Below are 16,118 nucleotides of genomic sequence, written 5' to 3' on the forward strand. Positions count from 1 at the left end.
CTTCATACACATAGTAATTTGTGTTTGTTTTTATTCTGTTTGTAATTATTTCTGTTTGTTTTTAGTTTTATATTCAAGAGGTGTATCAAATTTAAAATGAACGTGGATTACCAAGACGCTTAAAAGAAAGAATCAATTCAAGCTTTAAAACAACCAGTAAAATGCTACTATGAATAGATAAATAAAACATAAAGTTAACAATATTAAAAAAAATATAAGAGTTGGTCTTCCCTCCTCATACTCCTGAAACTTGGAAGGTCCCTGTATGTATAATTGGAAGTTTTTCTTCCATACCAGCTGAAATGTATAAAGGTGTACCAAAAGAATTGGTACTCTGCCACCTCTTGTTTTTGATTTACATAAATGACCTTCTTAATATTTTTGTCCTAGTCAGTTATTTTTTTATGACTGGAATTTCTTTGTCACTGGAGATGGTTTTTTAATCAACCACCTCCAAAGTCCATCAATTAGTCGATACAATGTGCGTTGTAATAATGGCATGATGCTAATCAACCAAAAAACTACAATTATATTTTTTAAACAGCCTACAATGTGTCCTAGCCTATCCCTGTTGGTCATCTATTAGGCTTGTATATAATAGAGACTATTCTTCAGGCCATAAATGTTAATTTCCTGGGTGTAAATCTAGATTTCTTCTTATTCTTTAAAATCCATATTACCCTCAATTACTCAATTGTCCTAAGGCGGAAATTGAAAGTTCATTGTCCTAGACCGGAAATTAAAAGTTCTAGAGCCCGTACTAAGTTACCAGAAAGATTGGAGGGCAACTGGTCCTCCTCCAAAGCCTCTTTTTTCTTCAAAGTCATTTGATCAAAATCTTGAGATAGCAATTCTGTTCAGTATAATTGAAAGATCCAATAACTATGTCTTTAAGGTTAAAACGAACCTCACAGCCGGTGGGCAGAGGCCTGTAAGTTATGAAACTTGCCCATTTTTTACGCATAATATTTTTTATTTGGAAGCGTATAGAAATTTTTCGGGGGGGGGGGATTTTGTGCTTGGGGTGGGTTTCCATATAGGGAATTTTCCTTGAGGAGGGATATTTCCCGAGGATGAATTTTCCAGGGGAAATTCTACATGGGGGAGAATTGGCGGAATTCGTATACTAAATTATTGTTAATGGTCCTACAATATCTTTGCCAACTCAATTTTGCATGTGGAGATGTCTCGGGGGAATTTTCCGGGGACTATTTACTGCGTATTTTGATTTCCAGGAAAAATTATCTCAGAAGGTGGCATTTCGAGTGCTAAAAGCGTAAGCGTAATCGGGTGATCATATCGAATCAATGGTTCGAGAGGAGCAGAAGAGGGCTCATTCGAACAGATATTAAAAGCTATAGTGCTCTTTTCAAGTGACCTAAAAGTTTGAAGGGCAACTAGCTCCACCCCTAACGTTTCTTTTTTCTCCAAAACCGTCCGATCAAAATTTTGAGATGGCAATCTTGTTCGGCACAGTTGAAAGGCTTCAACTATGTCTTCGGAGACGGCAAGACCCTCAACAGCACCCGGGAAAGGTATTTAATTAATAAAATACGCCCATTGTTTACGTATAGTATCTGTTACTGGGAAGTTTGCATACATTTTTAGGGTGGGTGGTGGTGAATATTTACTGGGAAATTTTCCACGGGGATAATTTTCCATTGTAAGGGAATTTTTTGGAGGGGGTGAACTGTTCAAGGGGTATTTCACACTCGAGAAATTTGACAGAATTTTCGTAAGGAATTCTTTTTATTTGCTTACTTTCTCTTTTTCAGCTAAATTTTACTTGTGGAAACGTTAAGGGTAATTGTTCTTGGTAAATTTTCATCGGGAATGAATTGTCTAGAGGATCTTTCCTTTGGGAGGGGGAAATTTTCCGTGGAGATGGAGCCTGACTTCCTGGAATTATCTAAAAAAAACGTCAGAAATTAAATTTAAAAAAATATGCTGAAAGTAAGGACCAACATTGAAACTTAAAATGAACAAAAATTATTAAGTAAATGAAGGGAGTTATCCCTTCCTCAACACCACTCTGTCCCCTAATGTTTGGATTTTATCCCAATTCATTAATGACTTCTAAAATACAAGGGCCACTTAATTAGATCATTAAGAAGGTTTTTTAAAGTAATAAATACACTTTAGCGTGAAGACCGAGGTGTTTAGGAGGGGACAACACCCTTCATATACCGTAATAGTCCAGGACTTTTAGGGTTTGACCCGGACAAAATTGCAATATAAACGAAAATGGTACCAAAATGATCAGAAAAAAATTCTGTACAATATACTAAAAGTCCCCATAAATCCGAGTGGGGCGAGTACCCGAAAAACAGGGGAAAAGGGGGAAATGCGGGGGAAAATGGGAAAAATGCCGAACATGCCCAGAAAATAGTTTAAAGTGAGTTTTCTGGGGTTTTCACATACGCTAATTACGAAATTGACATCTAAAATTCAGTATAGAAAAAGAGTACTACGGAAAACGGGGGAACAGGGGAAAGAGGGGAGAAAAGAGAAGAATACAGGGTAGGGGTAGAAAGCGGTTTGAAAGATATTTTCTGGGGTATTCCCATCTGTTGATTACGAAATTGAGAAATAAAATGATATAAAAAAATCGATTAACATAAAACGGGGAAATGGGGGGGGGGGAGGGGAAAAGGGAAATATACAGGGTAGGGGTAGAAACCATGTGGAAATGTGTTTTCTGGGGTTTTTCTATCTGCTGATCACGAAACTGACCCCTAAAATGAAGGAAAGAAAACGAGAACCATGAAAACCGAACAAAACTGGAGGAAACAACGGAAAAGGGGAAGGGAGGCCTGACTCCTGAGCCAGCTGCTAATGGCTAATAAGTAGGCCTATGGACAAAATAACTCGCTTAAGTATCAAACTTGTACTTTCTTGAATCACAGACATTTCTTACAACCATTTGAATTACTAAACATAAAGAAAACAACCGTTTGGCAGTTATATATAAAATGGCTATTATCGGTAAAATTTGCACTTTCGAAGGCAGTATAGTTGACTTGAAAAACACAGCATTGATATCACTAGTCGAGCTCCTCGTCTTCGACAATCTCGTTGTCCCTGTTCAAACAGTTGATACCCTGACATTCTCCGCACGAGAACGTACACGCTAATCCATTTTTCTTGCAGCTGCATCGCGAGTTCTCGCAGCCTGTCTTACAGTTGCATCTCACGACACTCAAAAGAGTCTGAGGTGCGGGCAACAAATGGGTCATCACAGGTGAGTATTTATGGTCTCTGAGGACCCAACCCCAGTCAGCCGGGTCGAGGTCAGCTGGTTCCCCTTTCCAACGGGATACCTGGAGGCGCACTCGCTGGGAGTGGAATGAAGCTGCAGCTTCGGTTGGCGGAAGCCTTTCAGGCTTAACAAACGCCGTATTATTAGACGAAGAAACTTTTTCCAAGAAAATTCGATGTCGCAGCTTAGTGAGATCTTCGTTTGGTCGTGCTTTAAACAAGCTGAGGAGAAGATATTCACCCGCTTTCACAATTTCATCTTTGGACGATGATTCATCCAGAAACACTTTGCATTTTTTTCTGAACACTTCGCTCTTCTTCAAAAGAGGTAGCACAGCTTGCTTTCCAAGTCTGAAAACTCGTGAGGTCGTGTCCCATCCCAAGAGTGCGTGCCCTACCAGAAGCAGCCTGGATACTTCTCCCATTTTTTTTTGCACTTCGTTGAGGCACCAGAACCGTGTTATCGCTTCTTTTGCGTTCGTTGACGATTCGAAGTAAAGTGTTTTTGCATTAGGCGGGAGGTGATACAAGAGTAGAATCAGAAGGTCAGTGTCGTTGCCAAGAACTATTGTTTCAGAGTTTTCTGCTTTCGTTACGGCAGTCTTCACGATTAGATAGTCAGCATCGTCCTTCGCATGGACGACTTCAAATCCTTTGGCTCTGAGTTTTTCCCCGATGTAGCTTATAATTCGCTGTTTGTTCTGAGAGTTGCTCAAAAACTCTTCCTTCTTTTTCTGGAGCTTCATCCCTAAACTGAAATCGATCACTTGATGCTGGCTTCCCTTACACCGTCGGTTGTGCGTAGCATCTTTCGTGGTTGGACCAGCGCTGTATCCATCGAAGACAACAGTAGGGGAGGTACAGTGTCGAGTAACGAAACTAACATAGCTGTCACAGATTGAATCATAAGTATCACCAATCTTCCAAGGTACTTGCTGAAGCAACCAACCTCCGTCAACTACAGTGACACGATCTGACACTGGCAGGTGGTGAATCGAGTCCGTGTTCGCTTCTTTCCATATTGCTTTCGCTAGTGCAGGTTTGTCTGGCTGACGCATTATGCCAGGATTCTCAAACAAAGCGGGCGGATAACTGCACAGTTCGTAACGTAGAGTTTCTGCCATGTCATTTTCAGATGTATGGGCAGCAGTCGAAAGACGTTGAAAAAGCAGTGCAGGATCGATATGCAAAATCTCGCCATCTATCCTAATGTTCCCATCGGATGCCAGTGTAACGACTTTGTCTTTCTTCCTGAATGAAAAACTTTCGACGGATTGGCCATCCATGCGCTGGAGGATCAGCTCACCTACAGCTTTAGCATCCTCTGCATTGACGCCTTTATGGGCAATCAGCCCGGAACCTATACTTCTAAGCTCTGTGGAACTAGTGAAAGGAGAGTTCTCTAGAAGGAATTCAAGAAACGTCAGTAGATCCTTAGTATCTCTCTGTATTCGTGCTGCGGTTGCAGTAACGTGCTGTTCACTAGAACAGGATTATGTTGACGAACCCACGCGCTTGTCGATAACGGCGAGGAATACGGAATAATGTAATTTTAGTATTTTTCCGTATTTCTTTCTCGAATTTTTTTTTTGCCTTTTCCGAACCTATGGGGTAGCCGAACCTCTATAGATCTCCTGTATTTGTTCTCGAACTTTGTTTTAGATGTCAATTTTATAATCAGCAGATAGAAAAACCCTAGAAAACACATTTCCACATGCTTTCTACCCTACCCTGTATATTTTCCTTTTTCCCCTCCCTCCCCCCCATTTCCCCGTTTTATGTTAATCGATTTTTGTATATCATTTTATATCTCAATTTCATAATCATCAGATAGGGTTACCCCAGAAAATATCTTCCAAACCGCTTTCTACCCCTACCCTGTATTCTTCTCTTTTCCCCCCTCTTTCCCCTGTTCCCCCGTTTTCCGTAGTACTCTTTTTCTATACTGAATTTTAGATGCCAATTTCGTAATCAGCGTATGTGAAAACCCCAGAAAACTCACTTTAAACTATTTTCTGGGCATGTTCGGCATTTTTCCCATTTTCCCCCGCATTTCCCCCTTTCCCCCTGTTTTTCGGGTACTCGCCCCACTCGGATTTATGGGGACTTTTAGTATGTTGTACAGAATTTTTTTCTGATCATTTTGGTACCATTTTCGTTTATATTGCAATTTTGTCCGGGTTCGACCCTTTTTTGAGCTAAAAGTCCTGGACTAAAAGGGCTATATGTTGTAGAATTTGCCCCTATCGTTTACACGTAGTATTTGTTATTGAAATGAATACAGACTTTCAAAGAGTTCATGGTAACGAACTGTAAGTAAGGAGCTATGCCGCTTAATAGTGACAGAAACTCTAAAAAACGGAATTTCAATATCAAGAGATATATAAAAAAATTGGTTTATTATGTTGATTCCCTAATTTACAACATTCATTCAGTTTAGTATAAGTAATAGTTATATAAGTTAATATTATACAGTTATATAAGTAATAGTATGTTTCGTGCTGTTGCTCAGTTATTTTACTGTCTAATTTGCAAAATCGGCTTGTTTCTGAAAAAAGAAAAAGAAAACGTTGAAGTACTTATATAATATCAATACTTATTTATCAAGAGTATGATCATGAGAAAAATTGCCTAATTTTCGAAAACGGGGGGGGGGACACCTCCGAAAAGTCAAGGAATCTTAATGAATTGTTGAATCTTAAGTCAAGGAATCAAGCTGTTGCTCAGTTATTATAATGTCTAAGTTGTAAAATCTTTGTGTTTCTAAACTACTACTACTACTACTAATAACTCACTGCAGCACCAAGCCGCCTGAGGCCAACACAGCTACGCACGCTCCTACTCCAACCTAATCTATTTAAAGCCTCCCTCTTTACACCCTCCCAGGAAGTTCCCATTTCCTTTAAATCCTTATTTATGACATCCTCCCAACCCAGACAAGGACGACCTGCTTTCCGTGTAGCCCCAGACGGTTGGCCAAAAAGGACAATGTTCGGTAATCTGTCATCCTTCATCCGTAGAACGTGGCCTAGCCATCTCAACCTTTCTTTCATTATAGCCCCAGAAAGCGGGATTGAACCACACTTTTCGTACAACCTACTGTTTGAAATACGGTCAGTCAGCCGGGTACCCAGAACAATCCGTAGGCAATTTCTCTGGAAAACATCTAGTAAATTTTCATCTGCTTTTCGGAGTGTCCATGCTTCAGAGCCATATTTGACCACTGTCATCACTGTAGCTTCCAATATTCTAATCTTGGTTTGTAGGCTTATCTTTCTATTCTTCCAAACTTTTTTTAACTGTGAAAAAACACCCTGAGCTTTAGCTATTCTACTTTTAACATCTTCACTGCTCCCACCATCTTTACTAATAATACTACCAAGGTAACTGAAGCTCCCAACCTGATCAATCTTTTCGTTACCTAAGGTCACCTGTTCATCTTCACTTATTCCTAACCTTAGTGACTTAGTCTTCTTAACATTAATTTTCAAGCCTATTTTAGCACCCTGAACTCGTAAAACCTCTAAAAATTCATTCATTTTGTTCACACTTTCATCTAATATGCTTAAATCATCAGCATAATCTAAGTCCAGGAGCGTTCTTCCTCCCCATTTGATTCCATGGTCTCCAATTGCCTTTCCTGTGCTCCTTAAGACGAAGTCCATCAAAATGATCCATATAAAGGGGGATAGAACACAACCCTGCTTAACTCCTGATTTAATACAAAACCAGTTGCTAACCTCATTTCCTACCTTAACCGCAGCAGTATTATTCTCGTACATAGCGCAAATCACTTTAATGTATTTTTCTGGTATACCATATAACGATAAGACCTTTGTTAACGCTGTTCTATCAACAGAATCGAAAGCTTGCTCATAATCGATAAAACTAAGGACCAAAGGTGTTTGACAACGAAGGGACTTCTCAATTATTAACCTAAGAGTGAAAACATGGTCGACACATCCTCTACCTTTTCTAAAACCGCATTGTTCTTCCCTTAAAACTTTGTCTACAGCATGTCTCAGTCTAAAAAGTATCATATTACTCAGTAATTTGCTACCTACAGAGACCAGACTAATGCCTCGATAATTCCGACATTCACTCTTGTCACCTTTCTTATACAGTGGTTTAATTAAGGTTTTCCTAAAATCATTGGGTACTTCCCCTTTTTCAAAAATCATGTTCATAATCTTCAGTAGCTTATTCCTAACCTCAGAGCCACCATATTTAAGGAACTCATTAATCATACTATCAGCACCTGGGGCCTTATTATTTTTTAATCCTTCTAATACTGTCGCTAATTCTTCCTCACTAAACAAATCTTCCTTCACATCCAAGGTATCACAAACTTTTTCCTTTTTATCTATATCTTTTCCTGCAACTGTATCTCGGTTTAGCACATTCTCAAAATGTTCCACCCATCTTTCTTTAACTTTTTCCTTATCACTAATTGTGACCCCATTTCTATCTTTAACTGGGACTAGTCCGGATCGGCTACTCCCTTTCAATTTATTAACATGCCAGTATAATATTTTACTATTATGCCGTCTAGCCGCATCTTCCAGATCCTCAGCAATTTTATCCATCGCCTCCATTTCACATCTCCTTAGTTCATATTTTAATGCTTTCTCCACTTTCTTTACATTCCTTTTGTTTTCATACGACCTATCGCTCAGATAATTCTTATACAAACCCCTTCTACTCTCTATTAAACCTAAAGCTTTTTCACTTATATTCCTAGTTGCTGTCTTAGCACTCTTCCCTAGGACACCATCAGCAACTTCACAAATTGTTTTTCTGAAATTATTCCATCCATCTTCCACATTGTCAAATTTTAAACCCTCAAGTTTAGTACTCAACTGTTCCTGGAATTTTTTTCTCAAATTTTCATCCTGAAGTCTACCAACATCATAACTTCCCGGGAGGGAGTTACTCTTCCGAAATTTCAGCTTTAAATTAACCTTAGACACTACTAGATGGTGATCTTTACTTTTAACATCAATAACGGCACTCCTATACACCCTAGTATCTTGTATTGATCCTGCTAGTCTTCTGTTTACAATAACATAATCAATAAGGTTTGCTGTCTTACCATCACGTGAATACCATGTCAACTTATGGGCCATTTTGTGACCAAACACCGTATTGGTTATAACTAGGTTGTTATACCTACAAAATTGCAAAAGCCTATAGCCATTACTGTTTTCTTTTCCTACACCAAAATTACCTAGGCTAGGATACCATCTATCCCTATTTCTACCAACCTGGGCATTAAAATCTCCTAGCAAAAACACCATATTTCTACCTGGTACCCTGTCTATTTGCTCCTGTAACTGTAAGTAAAATTCATCTGAGTCACTAGTATCTCCATCAGTTGGTTCAATGGGGGCATATACTACTATAACTGATACCCTAAACTTTTTAGTCATAAAATGAGCAATTAGTATTCTATTATTAATACCTTCCCAGCCTAAACAAGACTTAGCAGCTTCCTTATTCATCATGAGCCCTACTCCCTGTCTATGTACCCCATCCTTCCTTCCTGAGTAAACAAATTCTATGTCACCTAATTTCATGCTTCCTACCCCTGGGATATGAGTTTCTGAAACTCCTAATAAATCCAGTTCAAACCGTCTGAATTCGTCAGTCAAAATGTCGATGCGATAGTCATTTTTTAACGTCGTAACATTCCAAGTTCCAATTTTCATGTTCTTTAAATCTTTGAAATTATTTTGGCCTCAAGAAAAGCAGTGATCCCGGATACCAGTGCAGGATGGGGACCAACATATCTTCTCAAGTCTACACCGAAGCGCTTAAGCCGGCTTAGAACCGGACAGCAAGAAGTCCCTGGCACCTCCAGTAAGTTGGAGGCTTTGTGCAATCCTGGGCCCATCTTGGTCACAACATGGTTTTCAGCACTTGGCGATGCTCTTCTATCAACAAGAGTCGAAATCCTGCACAGACAGTCCCAAGCCTATTACCTCCGACTCATTATATATTCATGCCTACAAAGATTATGCTACTACGGGGAGGCAGCCCATAGTAGATAAATTAGCTAGGAAGAGGTTTTTCAGCCCGAAAACGCCCATCAAAACAAACCAAGCCCAGAAAATTATCCAATAATCAGAATCCCGTACGAGTGCTGTGTTGTTTACTAGGCTATAATTTCCTCGAGGGGCGCCACTCCTCAAGTGGGAAAAATTGACCGCAAGTTTCCCAGTCTTGCAGGTACCCCGAAAGGGTCGAGGCAGCCCTTTACAGAGGCCGTTGTCCATAAATCTGGATCTTACGCCCTGCCGCAGTTGTCCTCCTATAGAGGATCCTCCCACGATGGTGTTCTGCTTCACCATGCAATTTAACCCATTACTGGGAACAAATACATTACAAATGCATTCGACATGTTACCGCAAAGTGTCTTGAAGTCGTATCTTTCGAATTTGAAAGAGAGCATCAAAGCCACTGTACCACGGTAACTGTTAATATAGAATGTGTTATGGATTACATGATTGATTTGTAGTGATACCACAAACAGAAAAGATCCAAAACCTGTTTTCTCATTTTCTGCAGATAGTTTTTGAAATTCCCTTTATTTCAGTATAAACTATGCAAAGTTGATATTTCTAAAGATTTCCATTTATTGCAAGGTTTTCAATAAGACAATAATTTGTTAAAATTTTCTTTCCTATGTTATGAATATGACGTAGCTAAAGCAAAATTTTGGCTGTATAGATATTGTTGTCTCTCAAGTGTAAGAAAAAGTTTAAAAAGTGAATTTAAAAGTTAAAAATCATTTGCAATCTCCTTGAATAGTTGGATATTTGCTTGAAGCCAGAAATACACCATAAGAAAAACTATAATCATAATAGAAATTTACAGAGTGCCGTAAATTAGGTCGCAAGGTCGCAAAAATACATCAAAATTACTGCCTGAGCTACTGAACAAATACACATTACAAATGCATTCGACCGCGATGTTACCGCAAAGTGTCTTGAACTCATATCTTTCGAATTTGAAAGAGAACATCAAAGCCACTGTACCACGGTAACTGTTAATATAGAATGTGTTATGGATTACATGATTGATATGTAGTGATACCACAAACAGAAAAGATCCAAAACCTGTTTTCTCATTTTCTGCAAAAATTGAGACTATTCTCCAAAAGAGAATAGCTTTCCTGAATAGAGAATAGAGAAATAGAATCCTGAACGTTTGAGGGGACAATCCGACTAACCTCTGACGTCATATGTGTCTCAAAAAACGCTTGGATTAATCAGATTAGTAATCGGACAAGCCAACAAACGCACCCATGGTCTGCTGCATCAACAGCGCAATGTAAATAGTTATAAATGTAGATGGAGCTGATACCTGTCGAAGTGAATAAACTCGTAAATCGCCGATTTTTCGTTCATCATAGGCATGAATACTGCACAAAACAAAGCCAAAAGGGTCCAATCTTTAATTACTTAAATTGTGAGGGAAAGAAACTAGGAACACTAGCACTAACAAGCTAATCTAGGCATGGGTTTGAAGCAGCTATTCAACGCTTGCTATGGCAATTTAACGGAGTGTTGAACTATGTGTTCGGAATTTTTGCACAACTATTTTTGGCTATTCTATAGTTCTCATCAGTTGCTCATGCACTTCAAAAGGATCCAAACTTATCGTAAATGCCGGCAGGCTTGTCGCTGAAAGTTTCATGTACAAAGAGGCAGAATAAGATACCATTGTTTTTTATTTATTTTTCCTCGCCTACTTTTGTTAAACTTTTTAAAGGACAATATTGAAGAAAACGAAGCTACAAACTTATTATTGCTATAGTTTCGATTCATAAGCCTGTATTCAATACGAGTCACAAGTAAGAAAACTCAAGCCGTACGTTCCTGTACATGGGGAAGTATTCGATATACCAATTTCTATTTCTTCTTACAAAGAGAGCCTTTATTAACTTTCAAAGTTAAAATCTTGTAAAGATTTTTGGAACACTCGAAAACTCATCCGCAGGCATTTTAAACAAATGAAGAAATTAAAAATACTAAAGACAAAAATATTAAAAATATATTCGATGACGTTGTAAATAGCCTATATATATTAGCTTTAGCGAATTATATAAAACCCATATTTCATGATACATTACAAAGGATTACAAATAAAAGTATTAGGTATTACTAGAGGTAATCTTACTTAGAGGTATTTTTTATTTATAAATACAGTAGGTTTTCCTTCTTTTTATTGTCGTCTTTCGGCACAAAGAGTCCTTAGCGGATTTTAAACGGACGTGTTTTCAAACTATTGATTTAGATGCAAATTGAAAAAAAAAAATATTATCTAGAAATTAAGAGCCTGTATCTTTTTTTGGGAATTACACATTTCTTAATGAGCATATAAAATTAACTCAATCAAGTTTCTTGTGATGAAGCCTCGAAAAATTAATTAAGCTTAAAGTATTTGCGCTTGAAAAGTTTATTGTCATTAAAATCACCCATTAAAAGCTTTCTTTTAATGGGCTTAAAAAAGCCCTCAGCACGCTTTCTTTTCTTACTTTCTCTATCAGCAGCAAGCCTGATTTCTTGCTGTTCTTGTGATTCCTCGGCACACTTTCTTTTCTTACTTTCTTTATCAGCAGCAAGCCTGATTTCTTGCTGTTCTTGTGATTTTTCGGCACGCCTTCTTTTTTCACTTTCTCTTTTAGCAGCAAGTCTGCTTTCGCGTTGCTCTGGTAGTTCCTCGGCACGCTTTCTTTTCTGACTTTCTCTATCAGCAGCAAGTTTTTTGGCATAGACTATTTGAGCATCTTCATCGGCTTTTGCCATTGTAAGTTCATCAGTCATTGTAAACTTAAACATTAATAGATTTCTACGTGAACATATATGTCTTAAATATCTTTAATGACGTCACCGTCATAGCAAAAATGACGACAACTAACTTCATGACGTCAGTCGACACAGAAACATGACATGACCTGATCCACAGACAGACAGACAATTTTGAAAATAATTAGTTAATTTATTTTCAGTTGCTGAATCACATAGTCAGAAATTAGAAGAAAGCTATAAAAGTTTGGAGAAGCAAAGAAATGAAGAGAAAGAATCTTGTTCGACACAGACCACAAAACTTAAATCAGAATTTGATTCCATGAAGTCCCTACACAAAAAGGATCTTGAGTCATTACGGCAAGAAATCAACTCTTTAAAGGTTAGTTTGTCAGTTTGTTAAATGATAAAGGTCCACGTTAAAGGTTTGTTAAAGGTCCATAAAGTCCCTGCTCAAAAAGGAGCAAGAAACTAACTCTTTAAAGGTTATTATTGTACAATTTAAGTTAGTTTGGTTATTAGGCATGAATTTTTCTTTGTTTTCTTGTCTCTTTTCTTGCAACGGCATATGCAGACAAGGATGCCTGTTGATTTTTTTTTTGGGGGTGGGTGGGTAAGTCTGCAGATAGCCTTTGAGGGGAACACAGATTTAAGATTTTTTTTTTAGCCAAAAATGTGTTGTTTTTTGTTTTGCATTGTTTTACACTTTGTTTGTAGTTTGGGTTTTGCCAAGAGGGGGAGGGCAGCTAATACTCTGGCTTTTTTCTCTGCCAAGTGCAAATGATGCTATAGCCTTTTTTTTGGGGGGGGGGGGGTCTTTTTCAGGGCCACTCTAATTTGTGGCTTAATTCCGTTCGTTTCAAGTTTGACATGATCATTCGTTTTAATTTTTGCTCACTATTTATCGATCTTAGGGATCTTAATTTTAAGTGACGTGATTATTTATTTTAACTTCTATTTTTTTGGATTTTCTTTATTCATTCGCAATGATATCTGTTCATTTTAAGTTGAAATTTTTATATGATTTGGTTTTAATGGGCTTTTTTATTTTTCTTTCAAAAACATCGTTTTTTAAAACGTCCTTTCAAATTAATTTTTATTTGTATTTTAGTCGAAATATTTTTTGTTATGAGTAATTTTAGAGATGATTTAAAAAGTTATCCCTACTTTTTTGCTGAAATGTTGAATTACAATTATATTTTAGGCAAAGTTTGAATATTCAGTCACAATGCTCGATCAACCATATAATGGTTTCTTAATTATGATTTTATTATAAAATTCTGGATGGAGAAGAAATTTTATTTTTGATCATACAGACCACGAATTTGCATAATTGTTGGCTTTTTATGATGTTGAATCCATATGGGCCATTCATTTAGGGCGAAACGAAAAACAAGTCATTTCCATAATGGGGTGGAAAGAGGTCCTAAGAAAGTGATAAATTTTTTTTTATCTTCTTAGGAGGGCGTGAAGAGTGAATATTTGAATAGATTGGGGTGGAGGAGGAACGCGCATAGCTGTGTTGGTCTCAGATGGCTTGGTGCTACAATGAGCTGCTTGTGGTAGCAGTGGTATAAGGTTGAAGCAATCCTTACCCCTTCCTGTAAGCAACCTTGAATGCACACATTCAAGCCCCTCCCCCCAGTTCCCTCAAAGAGAGTGAATCCGGTACGGTTACGTCAATCACGTATCAAGGACATTTGCTTATTCTATCCACCAAGCTTCATCCCGATTCCTCCACTCCTAGTGTTTTTCAAGATTTCCCCCTCCAACTCTCCCCAATGTCAAAAGATCTGGTCGGGATTTGAAATACGAGCTCTGAGACATGAATTCCTTCTAAATATTAAATATCATTAAGATCCGATCACCTATTCGTAAGATAAAAATACCCCCATTTTCACGTTTTCCAAGAATTCCGGTTTCCCCCTCCAACTCCCCCCAATGTCACAGGATCTGGTCGGAATTTAAAATTAGTTCTTTAAAGCACAAGATCCTTCTAAATATCAAATTTCATTAAGATCTGGTCACCCTTTCGTAAGTTACAAATACCTCATTTTTCCAAATTACCTCCCCCCCCCAACTCCACCAAAGAGAGCAGATCCGGTCCGGTTATGTCAGTCACGTATCTTAGACAGGTTTTCATTCTTCCCATCCAGTTTCATCCAGGTCTCTCCGCTTTAAGTATTCTCTAAGATTTCCCCCCCCCCCCCCCCCCCAACTCAACTGCCCTCCCCCAATGACGCTGGATCCAGTTGGGATTCAAAAAAAGAGATCTGAGTTACGAGGTCCTTCTAAATATGAAGCTTCATGAAGATCCGATCACTCCTTCGTAAGTTAAAAATACGTCATTTTTTCTAATTTTTCAGAATTAACCCCCACCAACTCCCCCAAGCGGATCCGTTAAGGTTATGTCAATCCCGTATCTAGGACTTCTGCTTATTTTCCCGTCAAGTTTAATCCCGATCCCTCCACTGTAAGCGTTTTCCAAGATTTTAGGTTCCCACCCATCTCCCCCCAATGTCACCGGATCCGGTCGGGATTTAAAATAAGAGCTCTGAGACACGATATCCTTCTAAGTATCAAATTTCATTAAGATCCAAAATTTCATTAAGGCACTTGGTAGATACCAAGTGCCATAAAAAAAGTAAAATCGTTGCTAACGATTTTTCTTGGAATTTGATTAAAGAAACGAAGATACTTGCTTTAAACTGCCAAATTAGGTCAGAGATAATCACTATTTATATTACATCACAAAATGCAGTGAAATATTGTATTCATATAATTTAAATAATACCCTATATTCAAAATTTAAGAGGGTGCATTTTGTTAAGTCCCACTTCTCCAAATCTTGAATCTTCGCGTTTTCCTATTTTTTTTTTTTGTGTTTTTTTTTTATGGCACTTGGTATTAACCAAGTGACATATAGCAATCACACATTCTGTCGGTCCCGGTTTTGCTACTTTAGGCACTTCCAGGTAAGCTAGGACGATGAAATTTAGCAGGCGTATCAGGGACCGGACCAGATTAAATTAGAAATAGTCGTTTTCCCGATTTGACCATCTGGGGGGGGGGGGGGAGAGTGGAGGGCCCGTTAATTCGGAAAATAGAAAAAAATAAAATATTTTTAACTTACCAACGGTTGATCAGATCTTAATGAAAGTTGATGTTTGGAAGAATATCGACCAGATCCAGCGTCATTGGGGGGGGGGGGCTGGGGTAGAAAACTTGGAAAACACATAAAGCGGAGAGATCAGGATGAAACTTGGTGGGAAGAATAAAAACAAGTCCAAGATACGTGACTGACATAACCGGACCGGATCTGCTCTCTTTGATGGAGTTGGAGGGGGGGAATAATTTGGAAAAATTAGAAAAAAATGAGGTATTTGTAACTTACGAACGGGTGATCAGGTCTTAATGAAATTTGATATTTAGACGGATCTTGTTCTTTAGAGCTTCGTTTAAATCCCAACCGGATCCGGTGACCATTGGGGAGTTGGAGGGGGAAACCGGAATTGTTAGAAATTGTGAAAATTGAGGTATCTTTATCTTACGAATGGGTGATCGGATCTTAATGAAACTTGAATATAGAAGGATCTTATGTCTCAGATGCTCCCATTTTTAATTCGAATCGGATCCGGGGACGTAGGGAATTGGAGGGGGGAGACAGAAATCTTGGAAAAACGCTTAGAGTGGAGAGGTCGGGATAAAAACTTGATGGGAAGAATAAGCACAAGTTATAGATGCATGATTGGGTGTTAATTTGGAAAAATTAGCAAAATTGAGGTATTTTTAACTTAAGAACGGGTGATCGGATCTTAATGAAATTTGATATTTAGACAGGACATCGGTCTCAGAGCTCTTATTTCAAATACCGACCAGAGCTGTTGACGTTGGGGGGGGGGGGGGGGTTGGAGGGGGAAACTGGAAATCTTGGAACAACGCTTGTAGTGGAGGAATCGGGATGAAACCTGGTGGGTAGAACAAGCAAATGTTGTAGATACGTGATTTTTGTAACCGTACTGGATCTGCTCTCTTTGGGGGAGTTAGGGG

Source organism: Artemia franciscana, chromosome 9, assembly GCF_032884065.1.
Source record: "Artemia franciscana chromosome 9, ASM3288406v1, whole genome shotgun sequence".
NCBI classification, from domain to species: domain Eukaryota; kingdom Metazoa; phylum Arthropoda; class Branchiopoda; order Anostraca; family Artemiidae; genus Artemia; species Artemia franciscana.